This window comes from Leucopleurus acutus (genome assembly GCF_964270905.1).
Source record: "Leucopleurus acutus genome assembly, chromosome: 6".
Lineage (NCBI taxonomy): Eukaryota > Metazoa > Chordata > Mammalia > Artiodactyla > Delphinidae > Leucopleurus > Leucopleurus acutus.
In genome coordinates, this window is record NC_139149.1 from 89,244,206 (window position 1) to 89,262,173 (window position 17,968).

General features: G+C 42.1%; 1 pseudogene across 1 annotated transcript; it reads right to left on the reverse strand.

The window, feature by feature from the left end:
• Window positions 1-11,445: 11,445 nt before the first annotated feature.
• Window positions 11,446-13,373, reverse strand: LOC309963029 (large ribosomal subunit protein eL6-like; annotated as a pseudogene). The gene is made up of 2 exons: window positions 12,717-13,373; window positions 11,446-11,935 (listed from the first exon to the last, which is right to left on the reverse strand). The product of its transcript is annotated as a large ribosomal subunit protein eL6-like (transcript).
• Window positions 13,374-17,968: the final 4,595 nt, after the last annotated feature.

Sequence of the window (17,968 nt, forward strand, 5' to 3'; positions counted from 1 at the left end):
GCATATTGTCTATCTAACCAGATGGTGGTTGTCTCTGTGTCTGGTATGATCCCCATCAACCTTGAAGTAGGATTTAGTTATTTTTCACATTTCCCCAAAGAAAAAGAAAATCAGTGGCTTATTTTAAGGAGTCTTCCAAGATTCAGTTCTTTTGAGGTGCTTTTCTAATAGATCCACTTGCTACTTCTGCTTGTACCTCATTGATTAGAACTTAGTTACAGGCCATAGCTATCTGCAAGGAAGGCTGGGAAATCGGGTCTTTATTTCAGGCAGCAATGTGCTTGAGTAAATGTTGGAGTCTCTGCCAAAGAAAAGGGTGGGAATAGCTGTTTGAATGCAACGAGCTGTCTCTGCCCTGTGCCTGTGTACCGTCTTTTGGGTATTCCCTCTCACATGGTCTGCCTGGGAAATTTACTGCTTGGGATGGCTTGCTGAGCAGAAAACCGTATAACACGTAAACCTTCAGATGCCACATGGAAACAAAACCCAGCTGGATTCCCAGTCTTTCAATATGCTCTGCCTCCGTGGGGAATTTTCCTGTCCCGTTCTTTCCTGCTTGCCGTGTTGAGGCCCCTGCCAGCACCTCATATGCCTGTGATGCTTGATTTCTTTCTGTTTCCCTGCCTTATACCCTGCTTCGTGCTCTTCAAAGACATGTTTTGTTTTCCCACCATTGGCTTGTCCTCAGCTCTCTCTGTCTTATACTCCCCACAGTTACTTTGAAGTTAGCACCTCCCAAATAATTTTAGTCTTGGTGATGAGGGGTGAGGATAGGAGATAACAGGCAGGGATGTATGTGGGGATATTTTTAGGTCTTCTCCCAGAGTTACCTCCTCCACCATATCTGTTGTTTTTGTTGTTGTTGTTTTTCTGTAAGAATCTCTCTTTAGTCATGGAACTTGACTTGAACTCTGACTAACAGCACAGCCAGGCGTTACCCATAATTATCATTAGTTACAGTTCGATGAATGAATGAACCCCCTTTTACTTTCTTTTTTAAAATTAATTAATTAATTATTTTTTGGCTGCGTTGGGTCTTCATTGCTGGGCACAGGCTTTCTCTAGTCATGGCGAGCGGGGGTTGCTTTTCCTTGTGCTGTGCGGGCTTCTCATTGCGGTGGCTTCTCCTGTTGCGGAGCACGGGCTCTAGGCGCACGGGCTTCAGGAGTTGTGGCACTCCGGCTCAGTTGTGGCACCTGTGGCTCACAGGCTCAGTTGTTGTGGCTCGTGGGCTTAGTTGCTCCTCTGCATGTGGGATCTTCCTGGACCAGGGATCAAACCCGTGCCCCCTGCATTGGCAGGAAGATTCTAAACCACTGCGCCACCAGGGAAGTCCCCCCTTTTACTTTCTAGCATAAATTATTTCAGACTAGTTGGTGTTTTTGACTTTCCCTTCCCTTTCATTTTTCATGAGCAATCCCACTAGCTTATGGAATCTCTCCTACTTTTGTCATCTTTTCTCTTCCTACTTTCCCACCAATCTGTGTCCATTCTTTCAATCAAATTCTTACCCGATTCATGAACTGTAGCTCAGTAACAACTGAACACTCCATGCTGTCTTCCCTCTCTGCCCACTTTGATCTCTTTCATATGAGAATACTTTTAACATGGCAGTTTGTTTCACACACTCAAACGCTTGACTCCATACCATCTTGTATCATTTTTCTAGTTATTTCATGAGCATAGCTAGCTCCCCAATTGCATTGTAAGATTTTAGAGACTAGGAACTATGTGATTTAAAAAGATCTATCTACCTACCTACCTATCTTTTATCTATCTTCTATCCATCTATCTGTCTGAATTCTGCTCAATATCTAAGGTAGTACTGGAAAGATAGTTGGCATTATATAAATATTGGTCACCTTGACAAAAGAACAGAGTGCATATGACTGACTTGTGAATGCAAAGCAGGGAGCAGGGAAACATTTTTTTTTTTTTTAGGGAAACACTTTTGCTGCAGTTCATGATGGGCCTGCTGACATTCTCAAATAGGTGGAAAAAGTTCACATGGAATCTTGCTTGTCATCAGCAGAACTTTCGAGACCTAAGTGAACTTTCCTCACGAATCTAGGAAGAGGAAAATGTAACTATATTTAAAATAGTGTTTTCTATTCAACAGCCAGACTAATTTTTACCTGTGTTTTTTGGAATCAAATGTAGCCTTGAGAATTCAAAGACAGACTCACAGACTTTGAGAAGACTCCCTCCCATTGGCTTCTAATGTCTGGTCAGAGAGGTAAAAATTGTGAGGCATGCTTTCTCGTAAAACATCCAATATTGTGAGACTATGATTTTCATGAGATAATTTAAATGGGCTCTAAGATGTAGAACTATGAAATATTCTACATTTAAATGAAAGTATTGTTGTATTCCCTCCCCACATCCACATCAAGGTTGCCTCTATCATGTTTCTGAATGCTCCTGAAATCCCATTATTTGAAAAAAAATCAGTCTCACTTTCCCATAACAGAATGCTTGTAGAGAGTTCAAAATGTTTCAGTAGGAGTGAAAGAATGAGGAATTGCCTAGTAAGAGTGACAAAGAAGTTTGATTACAATCACAAGATTTTGAGTACGACTCTATCCTAAAGATTTTTATCTACTGTTGACTTCTCAGAATGTTCCTGGATTATTAAATATTATGTGTCACTTCTCTTGGTTTTTTTTTTTTTTCCGGTACGCGGGCCTCTCACTGTTGTGGCCTCTCCCGTTGTGGAGCACAGGCTCTGGACGTGCAGGCTCAGCGGCCATGGCTCACGGGCCCAGCCGCTCCGCGGCATGTGGGATTTTCCCGGACCGGGGCACGAACCCGTGTCCCCTGCATCAGCAGGCGGACTCTCAACCACTGCGCCACCAGGGAAGCCCCTCTTGGTTTTACATTTCTTTTACATTTGTCTCCACAAACCTGTTATTCTTAAAAATGCCAACATGGACCTCAGCTGCATATCTCAAGCGTATTCTTTCATTTGTCACACAATATGACTTTGTTCTTGTTCATACTTTAAGATAACCATTGACTGTTCATCTCAGTCATCTTTGGCACTTTGACTTCGAACGGGTTGTGAGAGCTCATAATCAGTCACTGTAATCCCCATTGTGAATGCAGTGAAGATATTCCTAAGAGTGAAGGGGGGAAATCTAATCTGCAATGGTAGAAGAAATGTCATTGTCCATAAAAAGCCACCAGCACTTCTGTTCTCAAGAAGACTCATTAAGGGTTTGGGGATTAATTGTTAAGATTTGGGGTTTGTGACGAGGGAGTCACCGCACGATGTCATATAAAGTCTTCTGATCCAACCTTAAGGACACGTGCCTCTATTTGCTTGAGAAAATAAGCTGGAAGAGTCAGATTACACTTGAATGAGCCATATAGAAGTGGTCCATCCAGAAGGACCATAATCCGGGTGATGAGATCACCTTTAGCCGTTGTGATAGACACAGCAAAGGCAATAGCAGCAGCAGTGGGTGAGAGTGGCAGCTGTTGTGGAAATTGCACCTGCTATTCATCACTACACTGTGGTAGCGTGGGGAGGCCACAGTGCTGGTGTTACAGAAGCAGCAAGAAGCTGTCATGGCCTCTCGTGAGAAAACACAAGCCACCAGAGACTCCGCCTGGCCAATGGAGAAGATCAGATGCACTTAAGGACCCTGTACATTTATTTGTCATGAGACACTCTGGGGTCTTCTTTATTGGCTCAGAATTTCCAAAATGTTCCAGAGTATTGAGAAGGAATAAGACTGATTCACCATTTCCTAATGTCAGTGATAATAATCCTGATGATTAGAGTGCTTACAGTGTGCCAGGAGCTGTTCTAAGGGCTTCACATATATATTAACTCATCCCTATTGCCACCATCTCCCCATTAACCCACAAAGGCGCCTATTGGCCACTGCCAGTCTCTCGAGACTGGGAGGGGCTGAGGACTGTGTGGGGAGCCGAGACCTGTCTTGGAGAACAAGCATGTAGATTAGGTCTTTCTTCCTCTGAACCCACTCCTTCTGCTACATTTTGAAAATTGCTAAGAAAATTAGTTTTTGTTCCGTTCTTCTCTCTTTATCCTAAATTAGGAAGTAATTTTCATTTGGAACTGCATTTCTGGGTCCCAGTGGAGAGCAAGTAGGATAACAGAGTAGTGCTGGGAAGTTACGGCTTCTATGACACATGATTTATGCATCAGTGGCTTCCAGAAGAGTGACAGGCTTAGACAAGGACCATAAAAGGAAGCGACAAATTATGCTTCTAGGACTATATGCAGAGTTTTCAATAGTAGCTGGCCATTTCTGCTTCTTTTCCTGTCTTAGAAAAAAGCTTTTTTTTTTTTTGCGGTACGCGGGCCTCTCACTGTTGTGGCCTCTCCTGTTGCGGAGCACAGCCTCCGGACGTGCAGGCCCAGCGGCCGTGGCTCACGGGCCCATCCGCTCCGCGGCATGTGGGATCCTCCCGGACCGGGGCACGAACCCGTGTCCCCTACATCGGCAGGCGGACTCTCAATCACTGCGCCACCAGAGAAGCCCAAAAGCTTTTTTTAAGTGAAGGTTTCCCCACAGGCTACTGGGCATTGCTTTCTGGTACAGTGTGACCCTTAGTATACTCGGGCAAGCAAAGCAATTTTTGTATTTCACTATTTTGGCAAAATATAGAGCATTATCTCCCTGGTATTTGACAGTCAAAAGAATGGTCAAAAAGCTTATTCTTCAATGTAATTAAAACCAGAGTTGGTATTAGAGGAAAGCCAATTAACAGTCTGCAGAAAATTATCTGAAGAAATTGATTATATTCTTGAAGGTGCCCAACACTCCATGGCTTTTGGTGTATCCTTTTTTTTTTTTTTTGAGGTACGCGGGCCTCTCACTGTTGTGGTCCCTCCTGTTGCGCAGCACAGGCTCCGGACGCGCAGGCTCAGCGGCCATGGCTCACGGGCCCAGCCGCTCCGCGGCACGCGGGATCCTCCCAGACCGGGGCACGAACCCACGTCCCCTGCATCGGCAGGCGGACTCTCAACCACTGCGCCACCAGGAAAGCCCTGGTGTATCCTTTAATGAGACTGAAAATTCTAAGTGTGTGGAGCAGATTCTGTTGTAAAAATAACCATGTCCGATTTTAATGAAAAGCATCACGTATGCAAGAACCAATTGAGACAGATACCTAAGAGATGGATAGAGAGAGTAACCGTTAAGATTTAGCCTAAACAAATGTTTTTTCATGTTGTCCCCATGAAAAGCTTTGATTTTTTTTAATCATTAGAAAAATTTCCATAGATATAAAGTAAACAAAATTAGGTAAAACTACATGAAATATTCTTCACCTCTTTTGATGATTATCATTTTGATGATTTTTTTTGATGATGATGATCATTTTGGTTAAAATTGTTCCTGTCGGGGTTAGAGTTAATATATCCGGGACTTGAGGTTTAGATCAATATACTTTGTGTACTGGAATTTAAAATGCAAGTTTTACTGTCTTTAAAATAGAAATTTAAGTTCTAGTTATTTGTAAATGGACAATTTAAAATGATTTATAAAAATTATCTTTCTTGGGCTTCCCTGGTGGTGCAGTGGTTGAGAGTCCACCTGCCGATGCAGGGGACACGGGTTCGTGCTCCGGTCCGGGAGGATCCCACATGCCGCGGAGCGGCTGGGCCCGTGAGCCATGGCCGCTGAGCCTGCGCGTCCGGAGGCTGTGCTCCGCAACAGGAGAGGCCACAACAGTGAGAGGCCCGCATACTGCAAAAAAAAAAAATAATAATAATAATCTTTCTTAGTGAAGTAAAAGGGAACTCTAGTGCTATAGTGACTATTTTTGGGTTCTAAAGTAATCTTGAGGGAAATTTATTCTGAAGACATTAAAGCTCTCTAGAACATGGGAGAATCAGCATGAAAATTAAAAGTAGGAGAGTGAACATGGCTTATTTTTGCAATTAGAAATCAAGAAGGGAAAGTGTTTTAATTGTTTTTAAAAAACAAAAGCTTGATTATGAAAAATATCTCATTATTTGTATGCTTCTTGATACTCTGATATCCACGTAGATGGCATTTCTGCACAATGTAATTTTATGTGGATAGAAAACATCCTCAAGGGTCCTCAGATGCTGCAGTAATTTCCAACCAAATCTAGCAGACACTATGTGATGTCACAATTGTGATAGAGAGGGGAATACTGCTCTAGGCTCCCTTCAACTTCGTGATATATTCATGGTGATTTTAAGGCCAATATGGACCTTGCTTCTATCCTGGTTGTCTGGTGACTAAGTCTACTTAGTAAAACCTTCCCTCTAGTTTTTACCAGGCCCCTACCATCTACACCTGGACTACCAAAACCCCACCTAACCAGGCCTAGACATGAAGCCGGACACGTTTCTAAAATGCAGATCTGATCATGTCATTTCTCTTTTAAAAACCATTCCCATCCAGTCTCTTGGGGAAGATGCAAGTTTGTGCATATTTTTTGGAAAAGTGTTGCCAATATTTCTCAAGATTTTAACAAATATATCTGTCTTGTGACTCGGCAGTTCTTTTTCGCAGCATCCATCCTCAGCGGGTAATCCTAAGCAAGGTGCTTTGAATACAGAGATGTTTAATGCAGCATTATTTAAGATAATAAAAATTGGAAACAAACAATGTACATATACATAGTTAAGTAGCCCATGGTATACCCAGTCAATGAAATATTTTTCAGCAACTAAAAATACCTAATTATATTATTTTATAGCATAGGAAAGTGCCTATGCAACAAAGTTTAGTAAACATGTTAAAATACAAAACTGTTTCAAAATCTACAAACATAAAATACAGAAAAAGAGTTGAAACCTTCCCTTTCTTCCTCCCATCTCCACCCCAACCCCTGCCCCGGGTGAGGTAGGGAAGGCTAATAAACCTTATATTGCGTTCTACTACTGACAAAAGCTAGTCTTGGAGATACCCTGCCTAAGAAAATGATTTGATAGAATAGAAAAGCAAGAAGGGTTTTCAATACTTTCCTATCACTTTGTGGAGCCAGATGTGGCCATCAGAGATAGGTGGCTCTGATGCTTAAAAAAGATGCAGACATTACAGACCTGGGAAGGGTTTGTGGGCGGGAGACTAGCAGACAGTTGTGGGGCGGTGAGATTGACACTGTTGCGTATAATAAGGTAAAACGTTATCATCGATGTATGTGGAGGCCTTGTTAACTCTCGTTTAGGAAACTGTTTCTCTAAACCCTTGGTCTGAACTGAGACTGAGCTCTGAGAATTTTCTTTGTCTCTGTATGTGTGTGTGCATTTGATTCAATGGTTATCTGCTGAATCTGTCGGGAAGGAAGATGCATATCTTTAGCTTATAATGGTAGAGACCCCTTTCCACCTTTCCTGGAATATCATTCGAGTCTGAGAAACTCAGAACTCTGGGAGATGCTCCACTGAGGTGTGTTGCGTGGACTGCCTAAGGGGAAGAAGGCAACGTCAGGGATCTGGGTCTGCAAGCAGTTTGGTGGTGATGGCTCTTCTACCCTGGACTATTAGAACAGTCACCTCTGGTGCCTGGTTTGCATTTTGCTTTGCTCTGCGGTTCCCTTCCGTTACCTCCAGTCTTCCAGAAAGCCTGTCGCTCTTTCAGCCTTGTGTGGTACCGTTGAAGGGCGATTAAGGAGCGGGTCAGTAAAAGCACCATGGGTCCCTTCCCACCTCACCGCTCCAACGAGCTCAGTGGCACAAATAGTAGCATTGTCCGGGGAAGGACACTAGATGTGAGTTCCAGGCACTGGCGGGTACAGGAATGGGCCATGGCCAGAGCAGGGCTGGGGGTGGGGTAGTACTATTCCTTAGGGATAGGGGGCTGCCAAAGGGGTGCCTCCAAAGTGTACTGAGACCATTAGCTTCTTTGCCAAAGAAACTAAACAGAGGTTCTGCTCCAGGTTGTTCTGGAATCACCTGCAAGCACTCAAAGTCTACTGATTCCTGGCCTCACCTCATAATAATTGAATCTGAATCTCTGGAGATGGGGTCTGGGCATCAGTATGTTGTAAGAGCTCCCCAGGTGATTCTGATGCACAGCCAGGTTGAAACCACTGCCCTGGAGATGGTGATCAGGAAAGGGAGAGGCTCACCTGGGTAAGAAATATACAAAGCTCGACAGCAATATTGCAAAAACCTGAAGCATATTAAAAAGTCTGGGAGAAAATACAGTCAATCTTCAAAACGGTAGTTATATTCCATAAAGTCTGGAAACACTGTATTAGCAAATACTGAATCATTGCTCCTAGGGGAAATATATTCATGCATATATGTCTGTCACATAGATTATCATTTTAAATACTAAAACCAAGTCATCATGGTAGAAACCTATGAGGTTCAGGGGTGTTAAGTGACTTGCCTGAGACCATCTCATCAGTCACAGGAACCAGAGTTGAGATTCAAGTCCTGTCCAGGTGATTCTGGAGCCGGAGCTTCTTTCGCTACACCACACTGCCCCCTACCGGCTCCATCTTCTAGCCACTTGTGCACGAGAGCTGAACCAGAAGGCAGCGTGTGCCTTTCCTCATCTGGAAACCAGTGCAGGTTCAATAGGCCACTCAAAATGTTCAGCGCTGTGTGCATGTCCACAAGTACTGATTTTGGCGTTCCAAATAAAGTTTAGGGAGTAGGTGCATTTGCAAATTTGGAATCCGCTAATAATGAACATCAGCTGTAAATAATATTACCAGCAATTATATTTGGATATAATTAAATGACATTTTCTTTCTCACTTTTCTAAAATCCCTTTAATGTGTGTGTATAAATTTTATAAGGAAAAAATGTAAAAAACAAACTAAAAATCTTTTCCATGGCATCCCTCTCTCTATAGACCTATTTCTTCCCAAAGTGTGGCCTTGACCTATTTACATCGGAATCACTTTGAGTGGTAATTGAAAAGATTTAATCTTATCCCATCCCTTCCCAAACTACTAAACTAGAATCTCTAGGGAACCCAAGAATCTGCATTTGACAAATTCCCCCAGATCACTCTTATGTACACTAATGTGAAAAACATTTGCTATAGCAATCTCTAAAGAGTGAGGATAAAATAAGGGTATTTCAGATAAAGAGGCAGAAAGAATTTACTTCTCACAAACCATTGCTGAAAGAACTACTGAAAGACATACTTCACTGTAAGAAAAGATTGAAACCTGGGAGGAAGGATTGGGATGCAAGAGGCAATGGTGAGCAAAACGATTGGTAAGCATGTGGTAAACCTGAATAATTGCCTATAGCAGACAAAATAAAACTAATGAAAGGGGAGGAAAATTAAAATGAGGTGAAATTAAGTTAAAAGACAACCGTAACATAGAAAAAGAGGTTGTGTAGTTGGTGTTAAAGCATGCCGAAACTTCTTAGAGTTTGGAAGAGGAAAGGAGATACTCAGTAAACATTTTTTGGACGTACAGGAGCATGACTTAAGGATAATAAAAGAATAAAAATATAAAGTATAATTTTGAAATTAGTAGGAAAAAAGGAATTTAAAAACTGTAATAGCCAAAAAAAAAAAAAAGAAAGAAAAAAGAAGAAACAAAGAAGCAAAGGCAGGAGGAAAGAATGTTTCAAGAGAATGTGTGAGCAATGGCATAGGAGTGGAGAAGAGGCTCCACTGTCAGGTAAATTTGATTTTACTCTACTTACATGCTAATAACTTCGCCTAGTATGTTTTTTTAAAAAATAAATTTATTTATTTTTGGCTGTGTTGGGTCTTTGTTGCCGTGCGCAGGCTTTCTCTAGTTGCGGCAAGCCAGGGCTACTCTTTTGTTGTGGTGTGTAGAGCTTCTCATTGTGGTGGCTTCTCTTGTTGCGGAGCATGGGCTCTAGGAGCGTGGGCTTCAGTAGTTGTGGCACACGGGCTCAGTAGTTGTGGCTTGAGGGCTCTAGAGCGCAGGCTCAGTAGTTGTGGCGCACGGCCTTAGTTGCTCCGAGGCATGTGGGATCTTCCCGGACCAGGGCTGGAACCCAAGGCCCCTGCATTGGCAGGCGGATTCTTAACCACTGTGCCACCAGAGAAGTCCTATTATGGCTTCATGGGTGTTGGCAGAAGACACAAGATTCCTGGGTAAGATACAAAGGACAATATTACTCACAGCCTGGCTAGTAGCGTAAAAATCAATCAGCATATTTGTGTCAGTTTCCTTATTTCCTAAGCCCCACAACAGTGACACAGAGTGTCTAAGTGGATGCTTGCACACGTAGTGGGTTGTATTACAAGAGAGAAACACTGAGCTTGGGAACCTGTTGTTTTATAGCAAACAGTAAGCAAGTTTGCTCTTTTTCCCAGAGGAAGACATTGCCTCATCTACAAAGGTTATATATAATCCTGAGAAATGGTCCTGGTAAAGATCAGTTAGGGCTTTGCATTCCTGGCACACTCAGTAAGACATGTAGGAATACGAGAGACCCTGGAGGAGTATCTCCCAGCATACAGAAATGAGAATCTGTGAGTAAATTGTTTTGCTGGGTCATATGGTGCATTGGACTGGGAAGGAGGAAGAGGAGTGGAAAAGGAGTAGGGAGAAGTAATTTAAAACCCCAGAGCTGGGGCTTCCCTGGTGGCGCGGTGGTTGAGAGTCCACCTGCCGATGCAGGGGACACGGGTTCGTGCCCGGGTCCGGGAAGATCCCACATGCCGCAGAGCGGCTGGGCCCGTGAGCCATGGCCACAGAGCCTGGGCGTCCGGAGCCTGTGCTCCACAACGGGAGAGGCCGCAGCAGTGAGAGGCCTGTGTACCGCAAACAAAACAAAACAAAACAATCCCCCCCCCCGCCCCTGCCGCGAGCTAAGGGCCTTTTATAGCCGTTTGGGCTGCTATAATAAAAACCATAGGCTGGGTGACTGAAGTAACAAACATCTCTCACAGTCCTGGAAGCTGGAAAGTCCAAGATAAAGGTGTCAGCTGGGTTTTTATAGCATCTTAATAAAGAACAATAAACTTTTAGAGTAGTGACAAAACAAAGGAAAAGCACGTTGGGCTTCTAGCAGATGGCAAATTGTGGAAAGGTAAATATATAAAGGGAACTAGTGGAAAATAAGGGTTGTTTTTAGCAAGGTTTGTTCTGTAGGTTTCTCTGGCGCCATCTGCGGGCTGATAAGAGTCTAGTTCTCTCTCCGATGATTGAGAATCGATCTGCCCTTCCTGGTACAGAGGGGGAGGCCAGAAAGTTTTTCTTGTGTCTTGTTGTGGTTTCTTCTTTATATCTTTAGTTGTAGAAGATCTTTTCTGGTAGGTTCTGGCCTTTTTCATTGATGGTTGTTCTGTAAATAGTTGTAATTTTGGTGTGCCCATGAAAGGAGGTGAGCTCAGGGTCTTTCTACTGCACTATCTTGGCCCATCTCTTAAGTGCAAATCTTTTAAATTGGACTTAACCTGATTATATCCCATGCCAATTTTTCCTTTTGGGGAGACATATCTCTAAGAGCTCTTTGTAAATGAAGAAAATTAGCCCTTTGCTACATATGCTATAAATATTTTCCTGAATTGCCCTCCCCCTTTAATTGAGGTATAGTTTAATTGGGGTACAATACTATATAAGCATCAGGTGTGCAACATAGTGTTTTACAATTTTTAAAAGTTATATTTCACTTATAGTTACAAAATATTGGCTATATTCTGTGTTGTACTATTCCCTGTGCTGTATATATCCTTGCAGCTTTTTTTTTTTTTTTCAAATGGGTCAGTTATTTAATTAGGTTCTTTGTAAGAAGTTTAGAACACTACTTTGTGAGGATAAATTCCATTTGTGAGGGCAAATACAGAGCGGGGGTAGCCCTGGAGCTGAGGAACAGCTTTGACTCTTCGCAGAATTTGTGAGTCCGCAGCTTTCTGATCTACCTTGCTCTGCTCTGTAACCTCGTAGTTCTCTCTCTGCGTGTTGAAGATCTCACCTTCCTGGTGCCTGAGCTTACGCAGCTTCTTTTTTTTTGCGGTACGCGGGCCTCTCACTGTTGTGGCCTCTCCCGTTGCGGAGCACAGGCTCCGGACGTGCAGTCTCAGCGGCCATGGCTCACGGGCCCAGCCGCTCTGTGGCATGTGGGATCTTCCCGGACTGCGGCACGAACCCGTGTCCCCTGCATCGGCAGGTGGACTCTCAACCACTGCGCCACCAGGGAAGCCCACGCAACTTCTTTCTAAAAAAAAAAAAATTTTTTAAAGCATTTTTATTGGAGTATAATTGCTTTACAATGGTGTCTTAGTTTCTGCTGTATCAAAAAGTGAATCAGCTATGTGTATACATATATCCCCATATCCCCTCCTTCTTGTGTCTCCCTCCCACCCTCCCTATCCCACCCCTCTAGGTGGTCACAAAGCACTGAGCTGATCTCCCTGTGCTATGTGGCTGCTTCCCATTAGCTACCTATTTTACCTTTGGTAGTGTATATAAGTCCAGTACATTCTCTCATTTCGTCCCAGCTTACCCTTCCCCCTTCCTGTGTCCTCAAGTCCATTCTCCACGTCTGCATCTTTATTCCTGTCCTGCCTCTAGGTTCTTCAGAACATTTTTTTTTTTTTAGATTCCATATATATGTGTTAGCATACAGTATTTGTTTTTCTCTTTCTGACAGACTCTAGGTCCATCCACCTCACTACAAATAACTCAATTTCGTTTCTTTTTATGGCTGAGTAATATTCCATTGTATATACCTGCCACATCTTCTTTATCCATTCATCTGTCGATGGACACTTAGGTTGCTTCCATGTCCTGGCTATTGTAAATAGAGCTACGCAGCTTCTTTTTGAAGTAAGCATCAGTGAGATGTTCTGGGATTTTCACACCACTGATATCAATTTTGGTGGAGGTGGCAAAGACAAATTTCTGGTGTGTTCTACACCGAGGAACTCAATTGAGGGACAGAGGCCCAGTCACAAGTAGCAAGCCACTGCTCAGCTGCTTCAGGAAAATGACCCTCTTGCCTCTGTGGCACCCAGGGAGGATGATCAGGATGGTCCCAGGAGTGATGCTAGCACACAGTTTTCTCACATGCTTACCGAAGGGTTTTTTGCTGACTCAACAATTTTCGAGGGCACATCTTCAGTAGGATAATACCTAGGCATTTTGCAAAATTTAACCACTCAGGTACCACCATTCTTGACACCACCAACTGGTTTTGTGACAGGAGCAAGAACCTCCACCTTCTTTTTCTTTCTCTTTTCAACCTTGGCTTTATCTTCTGAATACTTCCTCTTATAAAAGGCCTTTCTGGAATACATAGCCGATCGGGAACGTCTGCCAATTCCTCTGACCAGGACAGGGTTGCGGCTTCAGCGGGGCTTCCCCTTCTTAACCTTCTTCACCTTTTTAACCTTGCCACCAGCATCAGCCTTCTTGGCTTCAGGTTTTTTCTCCTTAGTATCTGGCTTCTCAGCTTTTTCACCCGCCATCTTGCAAGATGGGAAAGAGTGCCTTGTAGCTCATTTGTTTTATACATAGTAGTTGTACCTCTTAATCCCCTACCTCTTTCTTGCCCCTCCCCACTCCCCACTGAGTTGCCCTTTGTTTGTTGAATTGTTTGTGGCCTTGGAGAAATGTTTAATTTCTTCTTCTTTTTTAAAATGTAGTCAAATGTGTTAGTAGCTATTCAGTAGGTAGTTATACCTGGAGAAGCAAGAAGAAGGTGGGAGCCTCAGCCTCCATTTCCTTGAATAACAGATTAGGAGCCAGGAGAGGGGACCTTAGGGTTTGAGATGTGGGAGTTGTGTTGGGGGAAAGACCTGCCAAAGGGAGGTGAGTTAGGAAACTTGTAGGATAACCATGTGGTTGGGTCACATGGGAAATATGACTAAGGGCTCTGGAATCAGCCTTTGTGGGTTCAAGTCCCAGGACTAATATTACAGAATGACTTTCGCAGGTGGCAGGTAATGAGCCTCCTATGCCTTAGTTTCTTCATGTAGAAATTATTAATATTTTATCTGAGGCTTAAATGAGATAAGGTCTGGCACATTGCTTGGCAGACAGTGAGTGCTTCCTAGAAAAGAAATAGAGAACTTGGGTTAGCTTGTAGGAGGAATGGAAACCAATAGACATATGGAGAAACTCGTAGATTGTAGGTGAGTGAGTTTGAGAGGAATGAATGGTCAACCCTCTTTCTGTGGTTAAAATCATGACCATATTACAAAAACAACAATTGAAGGCTGTGGCTTGGAGGTTCAACCTAGAAACTCTAGAACCAGAGAGCTTGTTCCAATTCCAGCCCTACCCCGTACTGGCTTTGTGACATTGGGCAAATCACTAATGTCTCTCTGACTTGGTTTCTTCAACTAAAAGTGTGGAATAATAATTATACCTATCTTAGAGATGAAGAAATGAAAAGTGAGCTAAAATATGTAAAGTACCTAGAAAACTACGACACAGCGTATGTACCTAAAAAAGTTATTATATTACTATTAATCATTTTTCACTGTATCAGGTGCATTTTTACTATCACCTCCTTTGAGTTTTCTGAGATAATTGTTCCTTTCAATACGCATCCACCTATTGCCAAGATACTGTTCCTGATATTACTAGGTCCTAAATTTTGGGGTTGACTTAAGTCTGCCCTTCCATCCTCTGGATCTTTCATATTCTCTGCTAAACTAATAATATTCTATGTTATTAATAGGTATTGATAACTTCATGTTATCTCTCTCAAATGACATTTGCATTTTAACAAGAATTTTCAAGGCCTTGACTCAAAGCGGTGAGTAATGTGGTTATTTTAGGGATCCTGGCAGAGAGAAACAGTCCTTGGGCTGGGAGAGCTTTCCTAAATTCTAAATTTATATCAAGCCAGCAGCTGCCTACCCTGCTCACTCAGAATATGGAGTGGGGTTGTATTGGTGATCAGGGAGTGATTTAAATCAATTAACCAATACTTTTGTCACTAGTTATATGCCAACAACTGTCTTAGGTAATGTGGGGAAGAATATAAAGATGAATAATCCTTGTTTCAAGGAATTTATAATCTAATTGAAGACATCAAGATGTAGAAAAATAAAAAAGTTACTTATTCTCATTGCCAAGGTCAGAACAGACCTGAGAATGTTGCCTACTGATCAATATACTGGTGTGAAGTCTTGAGGGCCGGGTCAAACCAGGAAGAAGCTTATCTAGATAGGATCTACTCATAAGATCATTTTACTGCAGAGCCATAGCAAGAGTAACTGCTTAGAAATGGAGCCAACTCTGAAGTCAGACCACTAAAGGGGGAGTTACGGTATTGAGTTATGCACCGGAGGGAGAGTCTGGATGAAGCATTAACAGAGGGTGAGAGCCTGGGACAGGATGGGAGTGCAGGGCAAGTGAAGGTGGAGGATCCATGTAACTTAGTGGGGACATCTTCCATATGAGTTCTGGCATGACTTGTGAGGTGAGGATGGCATTTTAAAGGAATAAAACTGGGATGAACAAATAATATCTTTCCTCATTTGTCAAATAAGGAAGATTGAAACACGTGAGTACTAAGGAATTGCCCAGCTCTAGTAGTCTATAAGTCAATCATTCTAGGACCAAACAAAAATCAACAATAGTTAGTATTCAAATCAGCCATATAGACCCATGTTTCCAAATCATAGCTCATCAGAGTTCTTTTGTTCATTTGCCGTGAAATCTTTTAATTTTCTTACATTGTCTCTTGAATGTGTTAAGAAAATGTAGATTCTTAGTTCTCCAAAACTGAAGTGGTCTTCTTTAAAAGACAGGAGAAAGAAGAAAAACAAATTTAGCCCAATTCAATGATTTAAACCTAAAGTTAAGCAGACTGAGACAAAATGATAGTGTCCGTTCTCCATTTTTTCCATTGAGCACCAGATCAGCTTTGATGTTCAGCATACTTTTCAATTATCCTTCTCTATTTTTAATAGATTAACAGCAAATCAGATGCTTATTGTACAATTCTCTAACAAGGCCAAAAAAAAGTATTACTGAAATGAAAAAGAAAAGAACTAATGAATATTAAAAAAAAAACAATTGTAACTAGTCTTTTTGGTCTTTGGTCTTTTAGTTTTTACCCCTCTTCTTCCCCCTTGCTTCACTCCAAGATGGTGTCTTGGTGTATTTGCTTATATAACCTTATGGTATTGAGTGGAGGGCGTCCTTGTGTTCATAAACCTGTGTCTTCTGGCTCCTTAGTAATATCGGTCATCAACCTGGTTGGTGCCAGGCCTGAATGCATTCCAGGGCGAAGCTGTTGCTTAGTGTAATTTGTGTTCTGGCCTCTCTGGTTTGATCAGGGCCAGTGGTTTCCCTGGCTGACCGGGTTCACCCCAGTCCTGACTAGTACTAGGGAAACCCCTTGAAGTCTGGTTATAACTCCCATTTGGCCCTGGTGCAACAACACTCTTCCCTCCCACTACACATTCCACTTCTACCCTGACTAGTACTTTTTCTTCCAAACCCCCTTACCAGCTTTCAGTGATAACTGAATCCCATCTAGATCACGCCTCCCAAACCATGCTCACCACCTGATTTACTTTCAGGAGTTTGGGACTCTGGTGGGTGGTAGGGGGAACTGATAAGATGATTGCATTCCAGACGTTCAGCAGGAAGCAGAGCAAAAGTCTTCTGTCTGGGAAGGTCCCCAACTCATCTGGGTGTTTCTAAATCCCCTTAGCTTCTTCACCCATTCAATCAATACATATTAAGAACCTACTGTATGTTAGGCCCTCTGTTAGGTAATGGTGATATAATGGTGAACAAGATAGGGTCCCTGTCCTCTTGGTGCTTATAGAGTAATGGCAGGGGGGAGTACATATGATAAAGAACTCAGCAAACATGTACATAAATGCAATTTTTTAAGTGCTATGAAAGAAACAAATAGGATTCTGTGTTCCAAATAATAAGGGAGACATTAAAAAACCCATTTCAGAAGGAGTTTGGTGAAGATTTCTCTGATAAAACACTTAATCTGTTAAGGATGAGAGACAGCCAACCATGTGAAGACAGGAAGAGAATGCAGGGCAAGGCATAGCAAATGCAAAAGCCCGAGATGGTAAAGAGCCTCCAGATGGGTTGGGAAGTAATCTGCAGATATAAGATTTTCCTTCCATTCTTACAGAAAAGTGACATAATTTTGGGGGTATGATTAAGACTACAAACTAGAAACTTGCTGAGTTTTAAACAAGGCTCAGACTAAGGTAAGCAAGTGAGGCACTCACCTCAAGTACAAAATTTAAGGAAGCACCAAAAAACTAAATGGTCAAGGTAAACATATTTTAAAACATCAAAATTAATGTAAAAAGTCAATGATGAACAAAATATCAAATTTTAAATAAAATACAGAATCAGTATTACTGAATTCTCCTTTTGTCATAGGCTCCAATATGGCTTAGCACAGCTCTGGTATTACTATCATCTCCCAACAGAGATCATTTTACTTTTCCCTTTCCAGTTTGGATGCCTTTTATTTATTTTTCTTGCCTAATTGTTCTGGCTAGAACTTCCAGTACTATGCTGAATAGAAGCAGTGAAAGTAGGTATCCTCTAACCTCTTAAAATTTAGAATTCGTAAAAGGAGATGACTGGAATGTCCATAAAGTTTGGAAGGACTGATCTTTATGAGTGTGTCATCAGTTTTGACTTGAATTGATTAATGGTGTTCCATTGTTATACACATATTCATTAACTTAATAAATATTTATTAACATATATGAAAAATTACCGCTAGGCTTTCCCTTTGTTAGATTTTTTCTTGTATCATCATCTTGATGATTATTCTCAAATTCTTTTTCCACTGGAAATTAGGAATGAATAAGGTAAAAGAGCTGCCATAAAAAATGTTTGAGAAGTACCAATATAGCCCCTAAATCAATGGCTGAATTGTTTTGGAAAGGCTTTATGGTAATTTAGGGTAGAAAGATGATATCAAGATTTAAGCGGCTATTTGGTTCACTTGCCACTTCGGGGAGGGATGACCTGGTCAGGGCTGTGGCCAGTAGGACTGAGACATGGAGTAGGGACTCCCAACCCAATTATGTGATGAATCTGAAGTTAGGAATGTAAA